The 20,927-nt window shown below is 41.0% G+C and overlaps 1 long non-coding RNA gene across 4 annotated transcripts in view; it reads right to left on the reverse strand.

The window, feature by feature from the left end:
* LOC117089650 overlaps nucleotides 1–17,815 on the reverse strand; it is a 61,983-nt gene extending 44,168 nt beyond the window's left edge. For all 4 annotated transcript variants that reach the window (XR_004439689.1, XR_004439688.1, XR_004439690.1 and 1 more), the window contains exons 1-3: nucleotides 13,678–17,815; nucleotides 12,783–12,864; nucleotides 4,979–5,117 (exon numbers count right to left, since the gene is read on the reverse strand). This is a non-coding gene — a long non-coding RNA (uncharacterized LOC117089650). The remainder of the gene's footprint in view (nucleotides 1–4,978; nucleotides 5,118–12,782; nucleotides 12,865–13,677) is intronic.
* Nucleotides 17,816–20,927: the final 3,112 nt, after the last annotated feature.

A 20,927-nucleotide genomic window follows, 5' to 3' on the forward strand; every position in this document is an offset into this window, starting at 1 on the left:
AAATTCATGTAACTTCCATCACAACCAAGATGCAGAACAGTTCAATAACCCCAGAAAACTCCCTCGTGTTATCCCTTTGCCATTCCATTCCTCTCCTACCCCTAATTCCTAACAGATCACAAATCATTGATCTGCTATCTATCACTATGATTTTGTCTTTTAGAAATTTTCATATAAATGGAATCATGTAGCATGTAACCTTTTGAGACAGGCTCCTTTCACTCAGTGATATAGTTTGACTGTGTCCCTACCCAAATCTCATCTTGAATTGTAGTAAAACCCACATGCCAAGGGCAGGGCCAAGTGGAGATAATTGAATCATGGGGGTGGATTCCCCCATACTGTCCTCAGGGTAGTGAATAAGTCTCACAAGATCTGATGGTTTGATAAGTGAGTGTTCCTCTGCACAAGTTCTCTTGCCTGTAACCGTGTAAGAAGCGACTTTGCTCCTCATTTGCCTTCTACCATCATTGTGAAGCCTCCCCAGCCATGTGGAATGTGAGTCAATTAAATCTCTTTCCTTTATAAATTACCCAGTCTCAGGTATGTCTTTATTAGCAGCGTTGAGAATAGACTAATACACTCAGCTAGTGCCTTTGAGATTCACCCAAGTTGTTGCATGATTCAGTAGTTGGTTTCTTTATGTAGTTGAATTGTATTTCATTATTTACATGTACCAAATGTATTCACCAGTTGAAAGACTTTGGGTTGTTTCATTTGTGGTAATTATTAATAGAGCTACTATATAAACGTTTCTCTATAAGGGGTTATTTTGTAAACTTATTTATTTCTCTATGCTAAATACCTAAGGGGTGAGATTGCTGGATATGGTGGTGGATATATGTTGAATTTCATTTAAAAGTTGACAAACTTTTTTCCAGAGTACCTGTATTATCTTACATTCTCACCAGAAAGTTTGAGAGTTCCAGTGGCTCAGCATTCTTGCTACCACTTGATATTTCAGTTTTTTTTTTTTTTTTTTTTAATTTTAGCCTTAGTAATAGGTATGTAATTATGGCTTTAATTTGCATTTTCTAATGGCTGGTGATGTTGGACATTTTTTCATGGCTTTATTTACTATCTATACATCCTCTTTGGTAAAGTATCTGTTGAAGGTTTTATCCATTTAAAAACTGGATTGTTTTCTTGTTGAAATTTAAGAATTCTTTATATATTCTGGATAAAAGTCTTTTTTTGGAAAAGTGATTTGCATATATTTTATTCCATCTGTAGCTTTTATTTTCACACTCTTAACAATGTCTTTTGCAGTGCAAAAGTTTTTAATTCTGGTGAAATCTAACATGTCAGTTTCTTCCTTTACGGATTGTGCTTTTGTTGTCATGACTAAAAACTCTTTCCTTAACCCAAAGTCATGAAGATTTTTATCCTGTTTTCTTCTAAAAGTTTTACAGGTGTACATTTTATATTTATATCTGTGATCCACATTTTTTTATTCTTTATACTGTTAATATGGTGAATTGCATTGACTGATATTTAACATTAGATCACGCATTCACAATATAAATTCCATTTGGTGTGGTATATTATTCTTTTTATATATTTTTGGATTTGAATGCATTGAGGATTTTTCATCCGTTGTCATGAGCAATATTGATCTGTAGTTTTCTTATACTGTCTTTAGCTGTTATATCAGGTAATGCTGGCCCCTAAAATGAATTAGGTAGTATTTCTTCCTCTTCTCTTTTCTGAAGAGATTTTATAGAATCGGTATTTTTTCTTCTTTACATGTTTGGTAGCATTTACTAGTGAAACAGTCTACACCTGGAAATTTCCTTTTTTTGAAGGTTATTAATTAGGAATTAATTCCTTTAATAATTATAGGGCTACTTAGGTTATCTATTTCATCTTGGGTAAGTGGTGGTAGTTTTATGGTTTTTTATGAATTGGCCTAGTTTTTCTAAGTTGCCAAATTTATATGTGTACAGTTGTTCAAAGTATTCTCTTATCCTTTTCATATCTGTGGAGTCTAGTAATATCCCCTTTCATACCTGATAGTGGTGATTGGTGTCTTTTTTTTCAATCTGTATAATGGTATGTATTCACTATTTTGGTATGTATTTACATGTATTTTTTGTAAGTATTTAAACTGTATGTATTTACTTTTTTTAACTCTATCATTCTGGTTCTTTTACCTTCTTCTTCTTTTTGTGAGACAGAGTTTCCCTGTTGTTGCCCAGGCTAGAGTGCAATGGCACAATCTCGGCTCACTGCAACCTCCACCTCCTGGGTTCAAGCGATTCTTCTGCCTCAGCCTACCAAGTAGCTGGTGTTACAGGCATGCGCCACCATGCCTGGCTAATTTTGTATTTTTAGTAGAGATGGGGTTTCTCCATGTGGTCAGGCTGGTCTCAAACTCCCGGCCTCAGATGATCCACCTGCCTCAGTCTCCCAAAGTACTGGGATTACAGGCATGAGCCACCGTACCAGGCCCATTCTGGTTCTTTAAAATATGTGTATGTGTTCTGGTACTTTAAATGTACATACTTTAGGCTGGGCACGGTAGCTCATGCCTGTAATCCCAGCACTTTGGGAGGCCGAGGCAGGTGAATCACGAGGTCAGGAGATCGAGACCATCCTGGCTAACACGGTGAAACCCCATCTCTACTAAAAATACAAAAGTTTAGCCGGGTGTTGTGGCAGGCGCCTGTAGTCCCAGCTGCTTGGGAGGCTGAGGCAGGAGAATGGCATGAACTGGGGAGGTGGAGCTTGCAGTGAGCCAAGATCGCATCACTGCCCTCCAGCCTGGGTGACAGAGCAAGACTCTGTCTCAAAAAAAATGTGTATATATATGTTTATAAATATATATACACACATACACACACACACACACACCACACACACACACATACTTTAAAGAACCAGCTCTTGGTTTCATTGGCTTTTCTATTGTTTTTCTTTTCTATTGTTTTGAGTTCATGGATTGTGCTCTTATATTTATTGTTGTTTTTTTTTTTTCCCTTTGGGATTATTTTAATCTTCTTTTCCCTAATTTCTTGAATTGAAAATTTAGATGATTGATTTGAAACTGTAAATTTCCTCTAAGCACTGCTTTAGTTGAGTCTTATAATTTCAATGCATCTACTTAACTTTTCAAAATTTACTTAGAATCCATATTTTACTACATGGACTGTAGAAACCTTACCACCATGCAGATTTATTTTCCCTTCCTGCTTTGTGTTGTAGTTGTCTTATTGATTATGTTTATATACATTGAAAACTCTAGTAGACAATGTTATAATTTTTGCTTTCAACCATCAAGCATATACTAAAATATTCATAAAAGAAGAATAACCTATTTTCCAAGATATTTGCCATGTCTGTTGCTCTTCCTTCTGCATCACAATTTCCTTCTAGGATCATTTCACTTCTGTCTGAAGAACCCCTTTCAGTTCTTTTAAGATATGACTACTATCAGTGAATTATCCTAGTTTTTCTTTATATGAGAGTGGTGTTTTGTTTTTGTTTTTGTTTTTTTTTTACAAGATGGAGTCTTGCTCTGTCTCCCAGAGCTGGAGTGCAATGGTGTGATCTTGGCTCACTGCAATCTCTGCCTCTTGAGTTCAAGCAATTCTTCTGCCTCAGCCTCTCGAGTAGCTAGGATTATAGGTGCGTGCCACCACGCCTGGCTAATTTTTGTATTTTTAGTAGAGGCGGGGTTTCACCATGTTGGCCAGGCTGGTCTGGTACTCCTGATCTCGTAATCACCCACCTCAGCCTCCAAAAGTGCTGGGATTACAGGCGTGAGCCACTGCGCTCAGCCTCTCTTTGTTATTCAAATTCAATAATTTCTATTGATCTGTCTCCAAGTACAGAGACAGATCTGTACTTTTTTCTTTGGTCTTTTTTCTTTGTTGATTTTTTTCTGCTATTGAGCCTATCCAGTGAGTTATATTTAAGTTATATTTTTCAGTTCTAACATTTCAAACAGTTCTTCTTTAAATCTTCTATTTCTTTGCTGAGGCATTCTGTTATTCCACCTATGTAAGAGTTTATTTCCTTACTTGGTGGAGCATTTTTACAATAGTTCTGCTAGCAAGTCTTTGTCAGCCAGACTAAGTGAGTCATGATCTTCCTGGTTCTTTGCATGCTGCACACTTGTGGATTGTATTCTAGACGTTTTGAATGATATGCTATAAGATGTGGAGTCTTGTTTAACTCCTACAAAGAATGTTTATATTTTTGTTTTAGCAGGTAATTGACACAATGGGTTCAGCTCATAAGTTCTGACCAACCATTTGTGAGTTAAGATTCCAATGCCAGTCTGGTTTCTAAAGCCTTTGTAGTCCTTTTCAAATCTGTCTCATGTATGTGCCTCCTCAGTCTCAAGCCAAAGATCTGGGCAGTGGACAGTCTTTTGGTTCAGTTCTTTATGCCTATGTTGGGTAGCATCAGATCTGTGCCTTTCCAAATCAAAGGTGAGCCCAAGAGCTCATAAACAATTTTAAGGGCTATAATCCTGAACTCCTTTCTGTCTGTGATCTCCTTATACCCCCTGGTGTCCTGGGGCTCTCACCTTTTTCTGTGGTCAGAAATCTGGACTTCTGGTGGCCTTACTCTGTTGTGCACTTTCTGAAACTGTCCCCACATCTCAGATCAAGTGATGAGGGAACACGGAGGTAGAAAAAGCCACAGGAGTTTGCCTCACCCTCTCTGGGCCACAGCTCCTCCAACTGGAGAGGAATGTTCCTCTTTCTCAGTTTTGATTCCCGTGTGCTCCTGTTATTGCTATCGCTGCAGTAATTAGTAGGGTCTAACATACATGAAAGACTGGAGAAAAGGGAAAAAATTTAAAATAATTGTTTTTATCTCCTAGTGCTAGGCATTCCTTTCCCACTCTACGAACCATAATTGGAGGATCCTTCCTGAGCTCTCTCTGTGTCTTAGTATCTATGTTGGGTTTCAGGCAATCTTGTGTTCATTTCAAAGGAAACTGGAGGGGAAAAAATGACACACTCACCATTTTGGTCTTCATCTCCAATCTGCCTGCTATTCTTTACTTTTCAGAGTCCTCAGATGCTCCACTTATTCTGCCCAGGTTTTTTAGCCACATTCAGTGGGAGGAACAGGGTGGTGTGAGTACACTTACTCCATTGTACCTGGAATCAGAAGCCCTTCAATATTTTTTGAAAACTCCAAGAGGCAAGAAAATAATAAAGTTTCTTATTCTAAATTTCCTGCCCAACTGCATGTTTAGACCTATTAATGCTGGGAAGAGGAAAAATGTAAGTGCGGGTGGATGAGGTGGGACTATCATGTAGTCATGTGAAACATTTTAAAGCCAAAAAAAGGAAAGAATGTCTTTTAAGCTTTACTTTTACAGGCTTCTGTTTTACCCAGTACCATCTGTGGGAAAGGAAATAAGAATTGAAAGGCAAAAATTAAAATAAGTCTTGGAATCAGTAAAGGACTAAAGAAAGTTTTACTGGGCAAGTTAGTATGGATTCAGGAAAGAAGGAAATGCACTATACTTACTGAGGTTTTTATGTACCATCTCCAAGCCAGAGCTTGCCAGGAATTTCCCTTTTTCCATTCACCCTGCTCATAAGCCCACCACAAAGAGCAAGACTTGGGTTTGCCTAAGCCTACGCTTGAGACAGAAATAAACCTTTTACCTCCTAACAGAGGACTGAGCTGTGAGACTCGGAAAGCTTTACTTATTGCTTACCTTCATTTGGTTTTTTTCCTTTTATAGCCTTAGGTATTCTGAATTTCCTTACCTTTTGGTCACACAAATACCTACTTTTGGTTCTTGTATTTCCATGTAGTCCATGGAGTTAGGTCACAATAGAGATCAACATCTACACAATGCGCCACTGTGTTAGCTGGTTTCATTCTGAACCAATTAATTCTGGTGTGCGTGTATGCATGTGTGCGTGTGTGTGTGTACTTTGGGAAATTGTAAAAGTCAGAGTTTAATCAAGGATATAAGATCCTGAATTAGGAGTCTCCTGATAAGCTAGTTTTTCTTCAAAGCCTTTCCTACAAGTGTCTTTAAAATAAGCTCCAATCCTGTTACTGGTGTAGTCAAAAACACCATTTCCTCCAATCTTCAAGGGCTAGGGGTGAGAAAAGGATTGCTGGGTGCAATTTATAAGATAAAAATACAAGTTATTCATCCCAGATCAGAAACTAAATTTACTTAGAAGCTTATGTTATTTGCCCAGAGATGACTCTCATGGAAAACACCATGGAACCTCTGCTAAAACGATGGTTGTTCTTCACCCAAAGCACTGTCTCTCCTTTCGGGAGCCTGGCAGGAAATAGAATTATGGGAAGTAAACTGCTATCAGCCTAATAGTCTAACCTAGAGCAAACAGATTGCAGGCTTTTGTGGGTTTGGGGTCACGTGTTCTTTACTTTTACTTATGCTGAATAATAATCCTTCCACATGGTGGGAAATCCACTTAATTTTTAACTAAGTGGTATCTGGACCAGACCCGAGAGAGTGGATTCATTCATAAACCAACATTTAGCAGGTTTCCTGCTAGTGGCGAGGCTTTGTTGTATATCTATATATTGGGGATGGAAGAACAAAATAAATTCCTGTCTCAGAGAGACTGCCTTTTAGTGGGAGAATCAGAGAATAACCAACCAACCAAATAAATATAATACAATGGCAGGTGGTAATAAGTGGTTTAAAGAGAAAGATAAGTGGAAGAGACTAGTGTAGACTGAGGCCAAACAATGATTACTAGTGATCAACAGTGGTTGTAGGCTTCTCTGAAGAGGTGAATTTAAACTGAAGCTTCAGTAAAGAGAGACAATGAGCTATTCAAAGGTGAGATGATCCAGACTAAAAGAACAGCAAGGCCAAAGGCTCTGAGGAAGAAGGATAGATGTTCAAGGACACACACACACACACACACACACACACAAAATTCAGATAAAATTGATTAGGAAGGAAAAACAGATGACTTGCATGGAGTAGCCAGCTGGCTTCCAGTTCAGTTTCAGGTAGGATCACCTTGATATATCTGGTCCTCAATATTCCTGGAGGGCTCAAAGGGGAAAGACCCTAAGTGTGTTTCATAAATCAGGTCTCTCTAATAAAGGCTCAAGTCTCAAGAGATTTTGGCTTATTCCCACAGTCCTGAAATAATTCATTCAACAATTTGTAATAATTAGGAAGCTCTTACCATGTGCCAGATACTGTGCAATTAATCATTATCATGGCTTGGCATAGAAACTGGAAAATATCCTTGGACTTATTTTCCTGGGAAGTAATTATTATAGTGGCAAGTGGTGTTAAGTCAACTAGTCCTGTTGCAGACTTGAAATACTTTGGATGGAACTGGCTGTTCTTTCTTTCTATATTATTGGGTGCTTCTCTTGGAGTGCTCCAGCCCTTAGTCCTTGGTTCTTGTCTCTATTATATACTCTCTTCTGTGTTATCTAGTCTTATAAATATAATCTCTATGGTTACTGATGTGAAATTTACGTTTGTATTCACACATTTATCCTAAACTCTAAACTCTTCTACTTAACTCCCTACTTGTCCTCTCTATTAGACTGTCTGATACACATTTCAAACCTAATGTGCCCAACACTGAATTTCTAATCTTCCTCTCCAATCCTCCTCTGCCCACAGTCTCCCTGATCTGAAGCTGAGTCAATGACAGCTTCATCCTTGTTCAGGATCAAAACCTCAAAATCAAGTGTGACTTTTCTCTTTCGTCAAATCTCATATCCAGTCCTCCAACAAATCCTGTTGGCTCAATGTTCAAAATATACTCAAACTCTGACCATTATTTACATGTCCACTGCTATCAGTCTAGTCCAAGCTACCATCATTTTTCACCTGGATTGTTTCTCCTCTGCAGCCTCTTCTCAAAACAGCTGCAAGATACTTTCAAAATTTGTCAGCTCATGCCACTCTCTGGCCCAATTCCTGCAATGGTGCCCCATTTCATTGAAAAAGAAAAAAATCTTGCAGCAGCCTGGAATTCTCCTTCCCCACATTGATTCCCAGGCCTCACATCAACTCCTTTTTTCTTTTCTCACTTTGAATCACACTGGCCTTTTTGCCTTGAACTTGTTGGGTTCTCTCCTGCCTCACTATTCCCTCTGCCTGGATTCTCTTCCTCAGCTACATATATGGCCAATATCTTCTCCTTTATACCTTTGCATAAATACCACCTTCTTAGTGATGCCAATCTGAACATCCTATTTAAAACTGCAAGCTTCCCCACAATGCTCCCTCATCTTGCTCTTTTTCTTAAGCATCCCTTATCACATCTAACATATCATGTAATTTACTCATTGTTTATTGTTAATTGGCTGGCTGTCTCCCCTCACTAGGCATCAGTTCCACAAGAACATGGAATGCTTTGTTTACTCATGGAATTTCAAGCATATAGACTAGTGTCTGACACATAGTAAGTATTCAGTGTTTCCGTTTTGTGAATGAAATGATTATTCTGTGATATGTTGTCCTTCCCACTGGCCTATCAGCTATATCTAATGCAAGTCATTGCATTCTTAGGCCTTTAATAATTCTAAGTCTTTAATAAGTGTTTTTGATGGGCTGTTGAGCCGGAAGAATGCACTAATTATGCAGCATTTTATAAATTTTTTTCATCTAGTTTCTATTTCATGGAAATTTTTGCCAAAAGGTCATCATTATATGGAGCACCTTTCATTTTTTTTCTTTTTATTGAAGAAGAATACATGTATAGAAAAGTACAACTTTCATAAGTACAGTTTGTTGTAATTTCACAAAAAGAATTCACTCAGATAACCAATACCCAGAGGAGGAAACACAACATTACCAGCCCCAAGATGCCCCTTCATCTTCCCTTCCTGACTTCTGATATTACAAATTAGGTTAACACAGTTTATTTTAAGAACACCATACTCAGATTTCAATAGTTTCAATAATGCTTATATAAAAAACTGACTTTAAAAAATTGATCTGATTTCCCCCGTCACTGACAAAGACAACATAAAAATGGAACTTGTCTTAAAAAAGGCACAAACAGAAGGAATTTATCAGAAGTTCACACTTCAAGATAGACTTTCTGGCAAAAATCAATTAAGTATAGATATTGGATATATCTACTTCTACCTCATGTACATTTAGGAAACACCATGAAATACATTACTTATCAGAAATATATGTCAAGGGCTAAGCTATTGCTTTGTTGCCTTATTGGCTTGTAATATTGATGCTATTATATCTCTAAGGATTTTCTTAAACCAACTGAGAAGAAGCTTGATGAAGAACCATTTCACTTAAACTTAAGGGTAAAGAACTGCACAGACGTGGGTGAGCTGTTATTCTTTATCCCCTCACACCCTCAGATCTATTCTCAGCACTTCTCTTCTCTGCATAAGCAGATGAGTCAGACTTCTTACTGCTTCCCGCCTTTCCCTCAAACCATACCTCTGGTCTCCCCGGGTATTCCCTATGACCATTTGATGAGAAAAAAGGGTGACAGTGGCCTGGTCTGGTTTAAGAATTATCTGTCTGGGGTGGCTCTGCAAGTCATAGGGAATTCTCCCCATGGACAGAACTTCGGGAAGTACATCTGGTTGGCCACTGACATGAAAGAAGGGATAAACTGAGGTTTCCTGAAATACACAAATACACAGGCAGGGGCTAATGGGTTGGTCAAATTTTCAGGGACCTGGAAGGTTGGTGCCAAGATCACCTAAAGGGAAGTTATATGATGGACCTCTAAAAATGGCTAGTCTTTGAGGCTATTTGAGTAGCATATAAATATTCCCCCAGGGGACATCTACCTCACAGAAAGCTAAATGAGGAGGTGGCCTAGATGACCTATCCCTTAGTTGTAGTGAGCCTCCTTCCTGGCTGCTATGGTCTAAATATTTGTGTCCCTTCAAAACTCATATGTGGAAACTTAATCACCAATGTGAATGGTATTAGGAAGTGAGGCCACTGAGAGGTTAGGTCCCCAGGGCAGTGCCCTTAAGAATGAGATTAGTGCCCTTATAAAAGAAATACCAGAGAGCTGCATAGCCCTTTCCACCATATGAAGACACAGACAGTGGCCCTCTATGAACCAGGAAACAGGCTCCTACCAGACACAGAGTCTGCTAGAACCTTGATCTTGAACTTCCCAGCCTCCAGAATTGTGAGAAATAAATTTCTGTTGTTTATAAACAAGCCAGTTTATGGTGTTTTGTTAAAGCAGTTGAGCATACTAAGACACTGGCCATGTTTGTGCTTGGGTAAATGTCTCATGTACAAGTGGCCATGGGAATAGGAACAGAGGCAATGAAACAAACAAACGTGGACTTCCTCTCATCACAGCTGATCTGCCATTGTCACTGCTGAGTGCCCAGATTTCTAAAACAGAAGGCAACACCGAACCCTTATTTGGCACTATTTCTTGGAAGTATCAGCCATTCAGGTTGATAATATTGGACCACTTCACTATGGAAGGGGCAGGAATTTGTCTTCATAGGAATAATTACATATACTGGAGAGTAACTTCCCTTTCCTGTGCATGATGCTTCCGCCTGCACTACCATATGTGGTTGATAGGCTGCCTTATTCACCCCCATGTGTCACACACAGCATTATCACTGATCAAGGAACTCATTTACAGTGAAACAGTTGTGATATTAGGCTCACATCATAGAATTCATTGTTCCTACCTGGAAGCAGCTAGATTGATGGAATGATGAAATGTCTTATTGAAGGCGCATTTATGGAGCCTGCTGGGAGACAACATCTTGTGCAGTTGGGATGCTGTCTTGTAAGTGGTCAGATCAGTGGTTGATACACGGTATTGAATACGTGGCTCTGGGAACTCAGGATGAGTAATAACCCACTTCAATAATACTGTCTTCTTGTCCCGAAAACATGGCATGTAATGGGTGTGAGGTTCTTGTGCCCAAGGGGGAGACATATTTCTACTAGGAAACACTGAGAATGCCCCTTCGACATTTCAGGTTGTTCATGACACTGATCAAAGGCAAAGGATTGGGTGTTTGTATGGACCGGCATGATTAATTTTGATTATCAAGGAGAAATTGGGATTTTTGCTATCACATGGGAACAACACTGTATCTGGAGCCCATGGGATTCATTGCACTCCCATGTCCAGTAGTAAAGGTCAATGAGAAACGGCAGCAACTCAGCAAAGATGGAACCACCCGGATCCTGTGGCAAGGAAGGTTTGGCTCACCCCATCAGGTAAGACACCTTAACTGTCAAGATGCTAGGTGAGGGTAAAGAATTATGGAATGAGTGCTGGGAGGAGGAAGTCAGGATTATTAGATTCGAACTGCTTAGATGTGGAGCTGTAGTATGACAGTTTTATTTATTTATTTTTTACCTTTCTTTGCTGACTTGCATTCTGGTGGTGACTAAAGTTACAGTTTAGGTTCCAGGCAGTAATATGACTGAAATACATCACCACTCAGCGATACGGTAGCTGATGAGACCATGTTTTCCCTGTGTTGAGGACCTGAGTTTCTTTGGCTAAGTAAAGGGCTAGAATGGAAACTGAGTGACAATAGGGTGGCCTAGGATGGTTATTTTTAGATCTCCTCTCTGCCCTTTCCTGTCATGCTCTGTGGCCTGGGAGGCTGACCTCTACTAGACCTGTTGTTTCATTTGCTTTTCCTTGCCTTCTGGCAAGAAACTACTGGCAAGAGGCCAGAAGGCAGGAGGAGAGCCAGGCCAGGGATTTTTATGCCCTCCTCCTCTTTCCTCCCTGCCTCACCACAGTTGAGACAGAAGCTCCAGCTCCCAGGCCCAGTGACCTCTCCTGCACAGTTTCAGCTCTTACCAGGCTGGTAACAGCATCCCCTCCCTTTGTCCCTGCAGACCTCCTGTGGTAAGAGCTAATCCTTGACTGTCTCCCCAGCTCTTGTTGGTTCCATTAACCCTGCCCACGCCTCTGTAAATGATCCCTGCATGAAATTCTCTTCAGCTAAACCCTTTGATGGTGCCATCTGTTTCCTACCAAGGCTTCAGTGGATACAGCAGGAAAAATAGCTGAGAAAGGAGAGAGGTATGGAGGTCAGCTATTGTGAAGTGGAGGAATATTTGAGGGCATATGGCTGGCACATACAGGCCAGAATAAGATGCATTTTCACAGGCTGAAATTGGCCAAGACAAAAAGAGTAATCTTTTCTAGTCAGAGCTCATAGTTTTTTTTCTTTCCTTTTCTTTCTTTCTTTTTCTTTCTTTCTTTTTTTTTTTGGTATTGTCAGATAGAGAAAGCCTGCAAAGATGATTGGGATGTGCCCAAGATTGAGAGGTTTTCTGGGTTGCAGGAATTTCAGTTCTTTTTTTTTTTTTTTTTTTTTTTTTTTGAGGCAGAGTCTCGCTCTGTCGCCCAGGCTGGAGTGCAGTGGCCAGATCTCAGCTCACTGCAAGCTCCGCCTCCCGGGTTTACGCCATTCTCCTGCCTCAGCCTCCCGAGTAGCTGGGACTACAGGCGCCCGCCACCTCGCCCGGCTCGTTTTTGTATTTTTAGTAGAGATGGGGGTTTCACCGTGTTAGCCAGGATGGTCTCGATCTCCTGACCTCGTGATCCGCCCATCTCGGCCTCCCAAAGTGCTGGGATTACAGGCTTGAGCCACCGCGCCCGGCCGAATTTCAGTTCTAAAACTGCAACAGTCCTAGGCAAACTGGGATAGTTGGTCACCTTAATCTGTGATTATAATCAGGACTTCTGAGTCTTGCCCAGCTGCTCCTGCTGTAGGGACCTTCTAGGCAAAGGACACTGTTCTAGAACCACTTGGCTTCTCCTCTCCACCCTCAATCAATGGCAGACATCACTTACCTCTCAAGGCATCCTTTCTCTACATGCAGTCTGAGATCTCTCTTAATACATGGTTCAGGCAGCCGGTATTAACTGATCAGAGCTGGAATGACAGACAAGAAACTTGCTAACACTCCAGAATCAGAGCTTTGGCCCCAAACTCAAAAGCAGGGCTAGACCAACAAGAGCCTCTAGAGCTCCTTTTGCTCTTGTTTTCTTGGGTCTTACTGAAGTAAGTAGCAGGGTGGGTGTCATTTTTAGGTCCTTTGCACTTGGCCAAGAATTAGATCTTATTCATCTTCATCTTTCCATCTACTGTAAGAGCTTCAGGGGCTGACACTGTGTTGTAAGAACAGCAGCTCACACCTTTAACATTAACAATCTGCCTGTTTATTATTCCAAGTGCTGTGTATTTTTAAATGATTTATATGTTAAAGATGAGGAAACAGACAGTTAAATGATTTAAGTGACTTTTCCTGGGTCACACATGTAGCAGACCCAGGACGCAAATGCACTCATTCAGGCTCTTAGTACGGCACTTAGTGCCTCTCTCCTAGTTCCCTCGGATATCCTGCACCTGGCTCAGTGCTTGCCAGGTAGTGAGTGCCAGGTTATTAAATATGTGCTTAAAATTGTTAAATGAACACAAATCTTACCAGGAAATATCTCCCTTTTCATGTCTCCTTTTTCCATGGACCCTGCTCTGGTTTTGTTAGGCCTTCTAAGCAAAGGCAACCTTTGACTCTGTTGACTACACCAGCAGCATGAGAATAAAACAGAGCAGAGAGTGGTCCATTGAAAATGGGCTCAAATCCAGGTTCTATCAGCCTCTTAATCTAGAAGGTGAGAATTTCAATGGTGCTTACCTCCAAAGAGTTGTGCTAAATGAGTCAAGAACTTGGCACACAGTACATACTTTTAGCTTTGATTATTTTAATGGTTATTCTTGTAAATCAATCCAAATGCAGTATATCGAAGTGCAAAGGGTAGATTTCCAATTCCAGGAGCAATCCCTTTACTCCTCCAGGCTTCTTCTTCTAGCCGAGGGCTCTTTCCTTGAAGTCTGTTTCGCCCTGATCTTCTGATGCAGCTCCTTGGGGATGAGTGGCGAGAAATCCTTGAGCTCCCCCTAGAGGATGGCGGTGCTCCTAACTTCAAAACCTTCCATGACGCCCCAGGACCCAGGATTAAAATGTTTTCTGATATTTTCTGTTTGTTCCTCCTTCCGTGCTGGGTGTTTTCTGTTTGTTCCTCCGAATTTGCTTTTTATCCCCTTTTACTCTCTTCTGGGCTCCAGGGTGCTGTCTTGTATAGATAGACTCTCTTTCTCTCCAACTTCCAGTTTGATTTTAACCAGTGGAAGTCATCGATATTGAAGAAGAGGAGAGAAGTTGGGGTATTATTTCCCCAGGCCCCTCCAAGCCAGGCTGCTAAGAGTAGGCACGATCCCTCTACCAAAGGCCACGGCTCTTGCAGACTTGCAGACTCTAAGATCTCTGGTTCCTTGGTGTTGGCTCCCCTGGTTCCCTCTTCAGACCTAGGGACAGAAATGACTTCCTGCTGTTGCTAGCCCATAGCACAGCATCATCCCAGTTTGCTTTCTCTTAATCCTAACTACACCTTGGTAAATGGTCCCTTTATTAGCTCTCTTCAACTGCCTTGTTTGAGAACGTCATCTGTTTCCTGCCAGCTACTACATGCTGTGTCTAAATTCCTTAACAGTCTCATCTTTCCTCCACCTCCCCAGTACCCTGGGCTCCAATAAACACTACCTACAGTCTCTGTAATATAATCCTGCTGCTTTGTGGCCCATGATTCTCCCACTAATTCTGATATCCGCGGTGTCCTTACATTTTCCCTATCCTCTTCACAACCCGCTCTCCACCCTGGCCCTCATAAAATCTCAATACCCTTTCCTCATTAAAGGCTTCAATTCAAAGGCCCTGTCTTCTATTCAGTCCTTCCTGATCTCCTTTAGCACACATTTTTTCCCCATCTCACTGACATCCATGCCATTTCTGTCCTATTGAGTAGCAGTCTTACATTTGGTTGGATTCACTTTTTCTCTAGTGTCTGTGGAGGGTTTGGGATAGTTTAACTATGTTCCATTGACTGGATTAATACAGGCCTAATCCAACCAGTACATGATATTTCCCTGGCCACAGGGAAATGGCCAACACATCTTCATGGGTGTTCTACTCAGCGGGAGATTGTAGGGCTTTGTTCTGTGGTTGGTATCCATGCTCCCCACTTCAGAAGTGAGCAGGGAGCAGAGAGTTGCACCTGCTGATTGTAGGCATCTGGTGACCAAGAGGAATGTCAATCTGAGGAAGAAACTAGCATGGAGAGAGGGCAGAGTCAGGAGGATCACTAGCAAACAGAACCAGGCCTTGATCAGACTGTGTCCAAAGCTGTTATGCAAGCCAGCTTGAGATGGTTTTTTTGTTACACCAGCTAAAAATATATGCGACATTTATGTTAACAAAAAAGTAACATTCATAGAGTGTAATTAGAAGACAACTTCATCCTTTTCTTCTTCTGCCCATTCAAACTCCCATAAAGGGTTACTTCTTCCTCTTCCTCTGGATAAAACCTCGGTGGGGCCCAAGGGGGAGGGAAGGTCCTATCCTTATCTATTCTTCTGCTGAGAATAAAATCTTCCAGTCACCTCTAATTACAAAATAGTTTTCAGTAATTAAAATATCTATTTCTATGTCATAGTCAAACCTCTGAAATTCATTTAACACGGAAGCTTCTCGTTTCCTGACTCCAGCCACTAAAAGCTACAGTGGGTGTTGGGTAGAGGAGGAGAATGTTCCTATTTCTTCATCTAACATGGGGAATAGTGGCTTTTTCCCTATTTTTCCTTCTTCTTCACTTACTAAGAGGTCTCTGGCTCCTCCTGGATTAAAGCAGAGGAAGCAGGAGAGATATGAGGTAAGTTAGGGTCTTATTTATGTGGACACTACAATGTAATATGATGATGGTTCCCTCTCTTTGCATGTTTAAAAGCACCTCTCCATGGGTTTGAGTCCCAGAGAGAACTGTTCTTATGGGCACTTCTGTGGGTTCTCTGAGGACCTCATTGGGCAGCTGTGTTCTCTATGACATGGAGAATGCACTTTTCTCTCTCTGTCATTTTTATTCCTTTCTCAGCTCCTGGGGCCCTGACGACCCATCTTCCAGTTGGGTTTGTGGCATCCTTTTGGGTTTTCCCAGGCTGCAGGCCTGCACTCTTTTTCTCCCATGCAGCTCACATCCAGTGCTGGAGATACACTCATGCATCTTTGTCCCCATCATCAGTGGGAGAACAGTCTGTTCCAAGAGCAGTCTGGTCTTTTCTCTCTGCCCTCAGAGCACCCAGTCAGCCGCAGCCTCTTGCCTTTTGATTTCACAGGCATGAGCTGCAAGGCTGTCACTGTGCTCAAGGTACTTATCTCGAATATAGTCTAATCTCCTCTTAGCAGGCTTGAGGGGAGAGATAAGTCCCACCCTTCCCCCATAGGCGTGGGAAGTAGGCCTGAGACACAAACACACTGACATACTCTCCATTATTTCCAAACTCACCTTTGAGATGGATGTTTGCTGAGAGCCACAAAACTGGTTTGTTGCCCCCTCCTTGAAAGTCCCGTTTAGGTATTCTAGCCCTTCCCAAAGAGCAAAGAGTACAGACCATCTAATGTGTGGAGGCCTTAGCAGAAAGAGACAGAAAACAGACAGAGTCCCTCTATAGCATCCTAACCTACATGCATACTTTACCCCAGGTGGAATTCACTGCTGTAAAGATGGATCCTGTATAGATGTTCATCAAAGTACTGGCAGCATATAGATGCAGTTGACTTTAAAAGTCAGGGACTGAGTCAGGTGAACAAAACTAGGAACTCATGGACCAAATCCAACTGGTTGGAGAGGTGAGTGATTTATTCTCTGGTTCATTTTCTATATGGAGGCATTTTCCAGGACTAACAATCCTGGCTTCTCTCTTTTGGCTTTCTGTCCTCCTGTGGGGCAGAGTTATCTGGAAAGTCTGGAAGGGACCAGGCACAGGCAGCTCAGCCTTTGCTGCTCTCCCTTCTCTTCATACTTGTATTATCTGCAAGGAGGGGAATATTCTAGTTTGCTGTCTTGACTGGAGGGTTAGCTCTACCTTGCTGGGGTGAAGGTCTGGATTTGTGGGGAGGATGGTTAGTTCAATTCGGGAGCTTTCTAGCAAGCCTATTTGGTTGTACACTTAAGCCAAATCCTTTATGGTTACATCATCAGTACTGAAGCTGACATTTTGACCTTAATCTGCCTGAAACCTGTATGGCTCAACTGGTTCCACATTCGGGTGAGAAAGATAAGTCTTATTTTGGAAGTTGCTTAAACACCATCAAAATCCACAGACATTATTTTCTTTTTTTTCCTTTGGCCCACATAGTCTTTAAAATTTTTTCAAATCAGTTTACAACTTTTAAAATTAGGGAGATTTTAACTAGAGTCCTGGATTTCCAGCATATCAGGATAATTTCAATGAGTTCACTGGGGTTGCATGCCTTGTGGCAACGATTCCTGAGAGGGGGTCGGGAGGGGAGGTAGCAGCTGCTCCCTTTAGATAAAGCATGTACTTTCCAGCTCTCCCCAGTTCCCAGCTAGTTAGGGTTGCCACATTTAGCAAATATGAATGCAAGAAGCCTGTTTAAATGTGAAGATCAGATAAACAACGATTTTATTTTTATTTTTTAGTATAAGTAGGTCCGATGCAATTCATGCAATTCAGTTAGGGCACCCTATATTGTATCTGGCAACCGCAACTCAATTAGTTTTGTTTTCCACTTGGGCCTAGAAGGTAAGTGAGCTTTTCACCCTTGTAGCCATTTTTATTTATCTTTACAAGTACAACACCTAACATACTACCTGGCCCATAGTAAGATGTTCAATAACATTGATGGAATGATTAATATAAACATAGCCTGAGGACCAAAATCGTATTCCATAGAAAATATCACTAGTCACATAGATGAATAAAGAGTAACAACCTCTTGCTGAGCACAACTTGAATAAAGAGTACACATTTGCAGTTATCTGAGGAGCAGACCTGAGCTGGAATTCTGGACCCTTGACTTGCAGGTGTGGCTTTGCTGCTGACTAGTTGCATAGAGTTGAGCCAGTCAATAAGCCTTCGTGGACCTTTGGTTTCTCATCTCTAAAAGAAAGGAGAAATACTTGCTGCCTAGGATTTCTACCAAAGTTAATGTTTTTTATTTTCTTTTGTTCTGAATATAAGTCAGCTAATATACAAATAGGTTACTTTATCACATTCCCAGGTAGTATTTCAAAAACACCTGTTCTAATACAGGTAATAAAAGCCTAGAAGCTTAGCTTTTTCAGGAGGCTTTTTTTTTTTTTTTTTTTTTTTTTAACAGAATCTCACTCTGTCACCTAAGGTGGAGTGCAGTGGCACCATCTCACCATCTCAGCTCACTGCAACCTCCACCTCCTGGGTTCAATTGATTCTCATGCCTCAGCCTCCTGAGTAGCTGGGACTACAGGTGCACGCCACCACGCCTGATTAATTTTTTTGTATTTTTAGTAGAGATGGGGTTTTGCCGCATTGGCCAGCCTAGTCTTGAATTCCTGGCCTCAAGTGAGGCCTGCCTCAGCTTCCCAAAGTGCTGGGATTCCAGATATGAGCCACAGCTCCTGGCCCTTTTTCAGGACTTTAAGATGCCATCAACTGATACGCACCATGATTTGATAACAGCTTCTTAGGGGAAAATATATCAATTATTACATCTCGTACCAATTCAAGAAATTTAAAAAGTGATTTTTTAAAAGTATATCTTGTAATGGAAAAATCTTGGTATACTATATATGGTTCATTTTAGGGTACTGACAATTATTTAAAACCTTATGGACACCAGGAGATCAACCCATGGTGAATCAACATTTATTAAGCATTTAACAAATGCCAGGCAGTATACTAAGTGCTTTAATTTAAATATGGGTTTCTCATATCAGCATTATTGACATTTGCAGTTGATTCTTTGTTGTGGAGGCTGTTCTGTGCATTGTAGGATGTTTAGCAGCATCCCTGATCTCTATCCACCAGATGCCAGTAACACCTACACTCTTAGTTGTGATAACCATAAGTGTCTCTAGATATTGCCAAATGTCCCATGTGGGAAAACTTGTCCTTGGTTGAGAATCATTAGTTTAAATTACTCTGTTGAATTGGGTAGTTCACCACAATCCAGCAAGGTAAAGTCTTTGCAGTCTTCACTGTGTCCACACCATGCTCTGGTCTATGCAGACCTAGAAGGATGAATCCTCTGCCAGTCTGTTTCCTACTTTGCCTCCAGGTTACACAAGCATAGCAGCCTGTGCCCAACTGTCTCACCAGGCTCAATTTAAAATCCAGCTGCTTCCGCTGCTTCCTGAGTCCTTTCTCTCCATGAGACTCAGACTAGGTCTGTAAGGCTGGAGAAGCAAAGACACCTCAATACTGCCCTCTGACCTGTGTCCCTTCTCCCTCTTTTGATAAGAGTGTTTACCTAACCCTTAGGAAGGTCAGGAGATGGAGGGATATAGCTCTAACTTGCAATAAACACTATCTGTCAGGCAGGAGATGGTAATAATATCTACATTACCTCTGTGGTGCTAAATTCTAAAATGAATGTCACTTATTTTATGGAAATTAATGGAAATTTCCAGTCTACTCTCTTTTCTCAATTACTTATTCATCTTAACTTGAAAACGTGCTAGTACTTAACTTTTTCACTAACAGCATAGCTGAATCCTTTACTGATCATTGATGTCTGGGTTGTAATGTTTTCATTCTGATCTTTAGTTATTTATCTGAATATGTGCATTCTCAGAAAGCTGTGAGTCTCTAAATCAGTAATCCTTGTGAGAATGAGGACACAACATCTTGGAGCAGTATGCCAGAATCACCTGTGGGGCCTTTATTTAAAAATATAATAAAATCTCAAGCTGGGCATGGTGGTTCGTGTCTGTAGTCCGAGCTACACCAGAGGCTGAAGTGGGGGGATCACTTGAGCCCAGAAGTTCAAGGCCACAACGTGCTATGACAGCACCTGTGGATAGACACGGCACTCCAGCCTGGCCAACATAGTAAGACTCCATTTCTAAAATAACTTAAAAATAAAAATAAATTTTAAAAAACCCTCAAACCTATGTTTTCTGCCTTCAATCTCTATCCCCAAAACAAAATAAAGATTATGACCCATCACTCGCTTCATCCAGGGGTGTGTGGTCTCAACTGAGAATCAAAGCTCTGAGTGCATGAACCTTCACGTGTGTTGAGGCATAAAAATGCCTGAAAAACTGACACACATTTCTTAATTTTCATGTAGAAAAGGTCTTGATATTGCCAAGTTATGAAAAGGCATGAACTGCATTCAATATTCAATCCAAATTCCTCCAAGTGCTAGACTGTATAACTTTCCACAACTTTCTTCGTGCGGGAGAATTATATTTCTCTACCAGATATGTGACATTCATTGGTCAAGGAAATCTTAGAAAGCCATCGTAGGAATCATCTGCTCTCTTTTCCAGCTGCCAGTCACCAGTAATGTTTCTGATAGTGGCTTTGCTGACAGCCTATGTCCTGAAGTGAGGATAACAAGGACCTGAGAGTTGAGCCCTTAGTTGACTTCTGATGCCAACATAATGTGAGCAGAAAATAGAAGGCTTCCTTGTCTTAAGCCACTGAGATTTCAGCGTTGTTTCAGCAGCATAACTTAGACCTTTGTGACTGATACAAAGGGCAAGGGAGATCATTTAGGCCTGTGAATCAGACCGTGTACAAAAATAACAGAAGGAAGTGTACTGAGTCAAATGGAATATTTGGCTCACCTATAGGAGTTTAAATTTTAAAGAATGTTTGAACACATTAATGACCAAACAAAACATATCAGTGGACTTGTTTCAGTCAGTGGGCCACCAATTAGTGAGCAAGGTTACAAGGTTATAGAATAAAAGCTGTTTTTTCAATAATATAAATACAATGAAAATGGCTCTGTATAAGATCACTAGATGGAGGGCCGGGCACGGTGGTTCATGCCTGAAATTCCAACACTTTGGGAGGCTGAGGCGGGCGGATCACGAGGTCAAGAGATCGAGACCATCCTGGCGAACATGGTGAAACCCCGTCTCTACTAAAAA

The sequence above is a fragment of the Trachypithecus francoisi genome, unplaced genomic scaffold, assembly GCF_009764315.1.
Source record: "Trachypithecus francoisi isolate TF-2019V2 unplaced genomic scaffold, Tfra_2.0 Lachesis_group11, whole genome shotgun sequence".
In the NCBI taxonomy this organism is placed as follows: Eukaryota; Metazoa; Chordata; class Mammalia; order Primates; family Cercopithecidae; genus Trachypithecus; species Trachypithecus francoisi.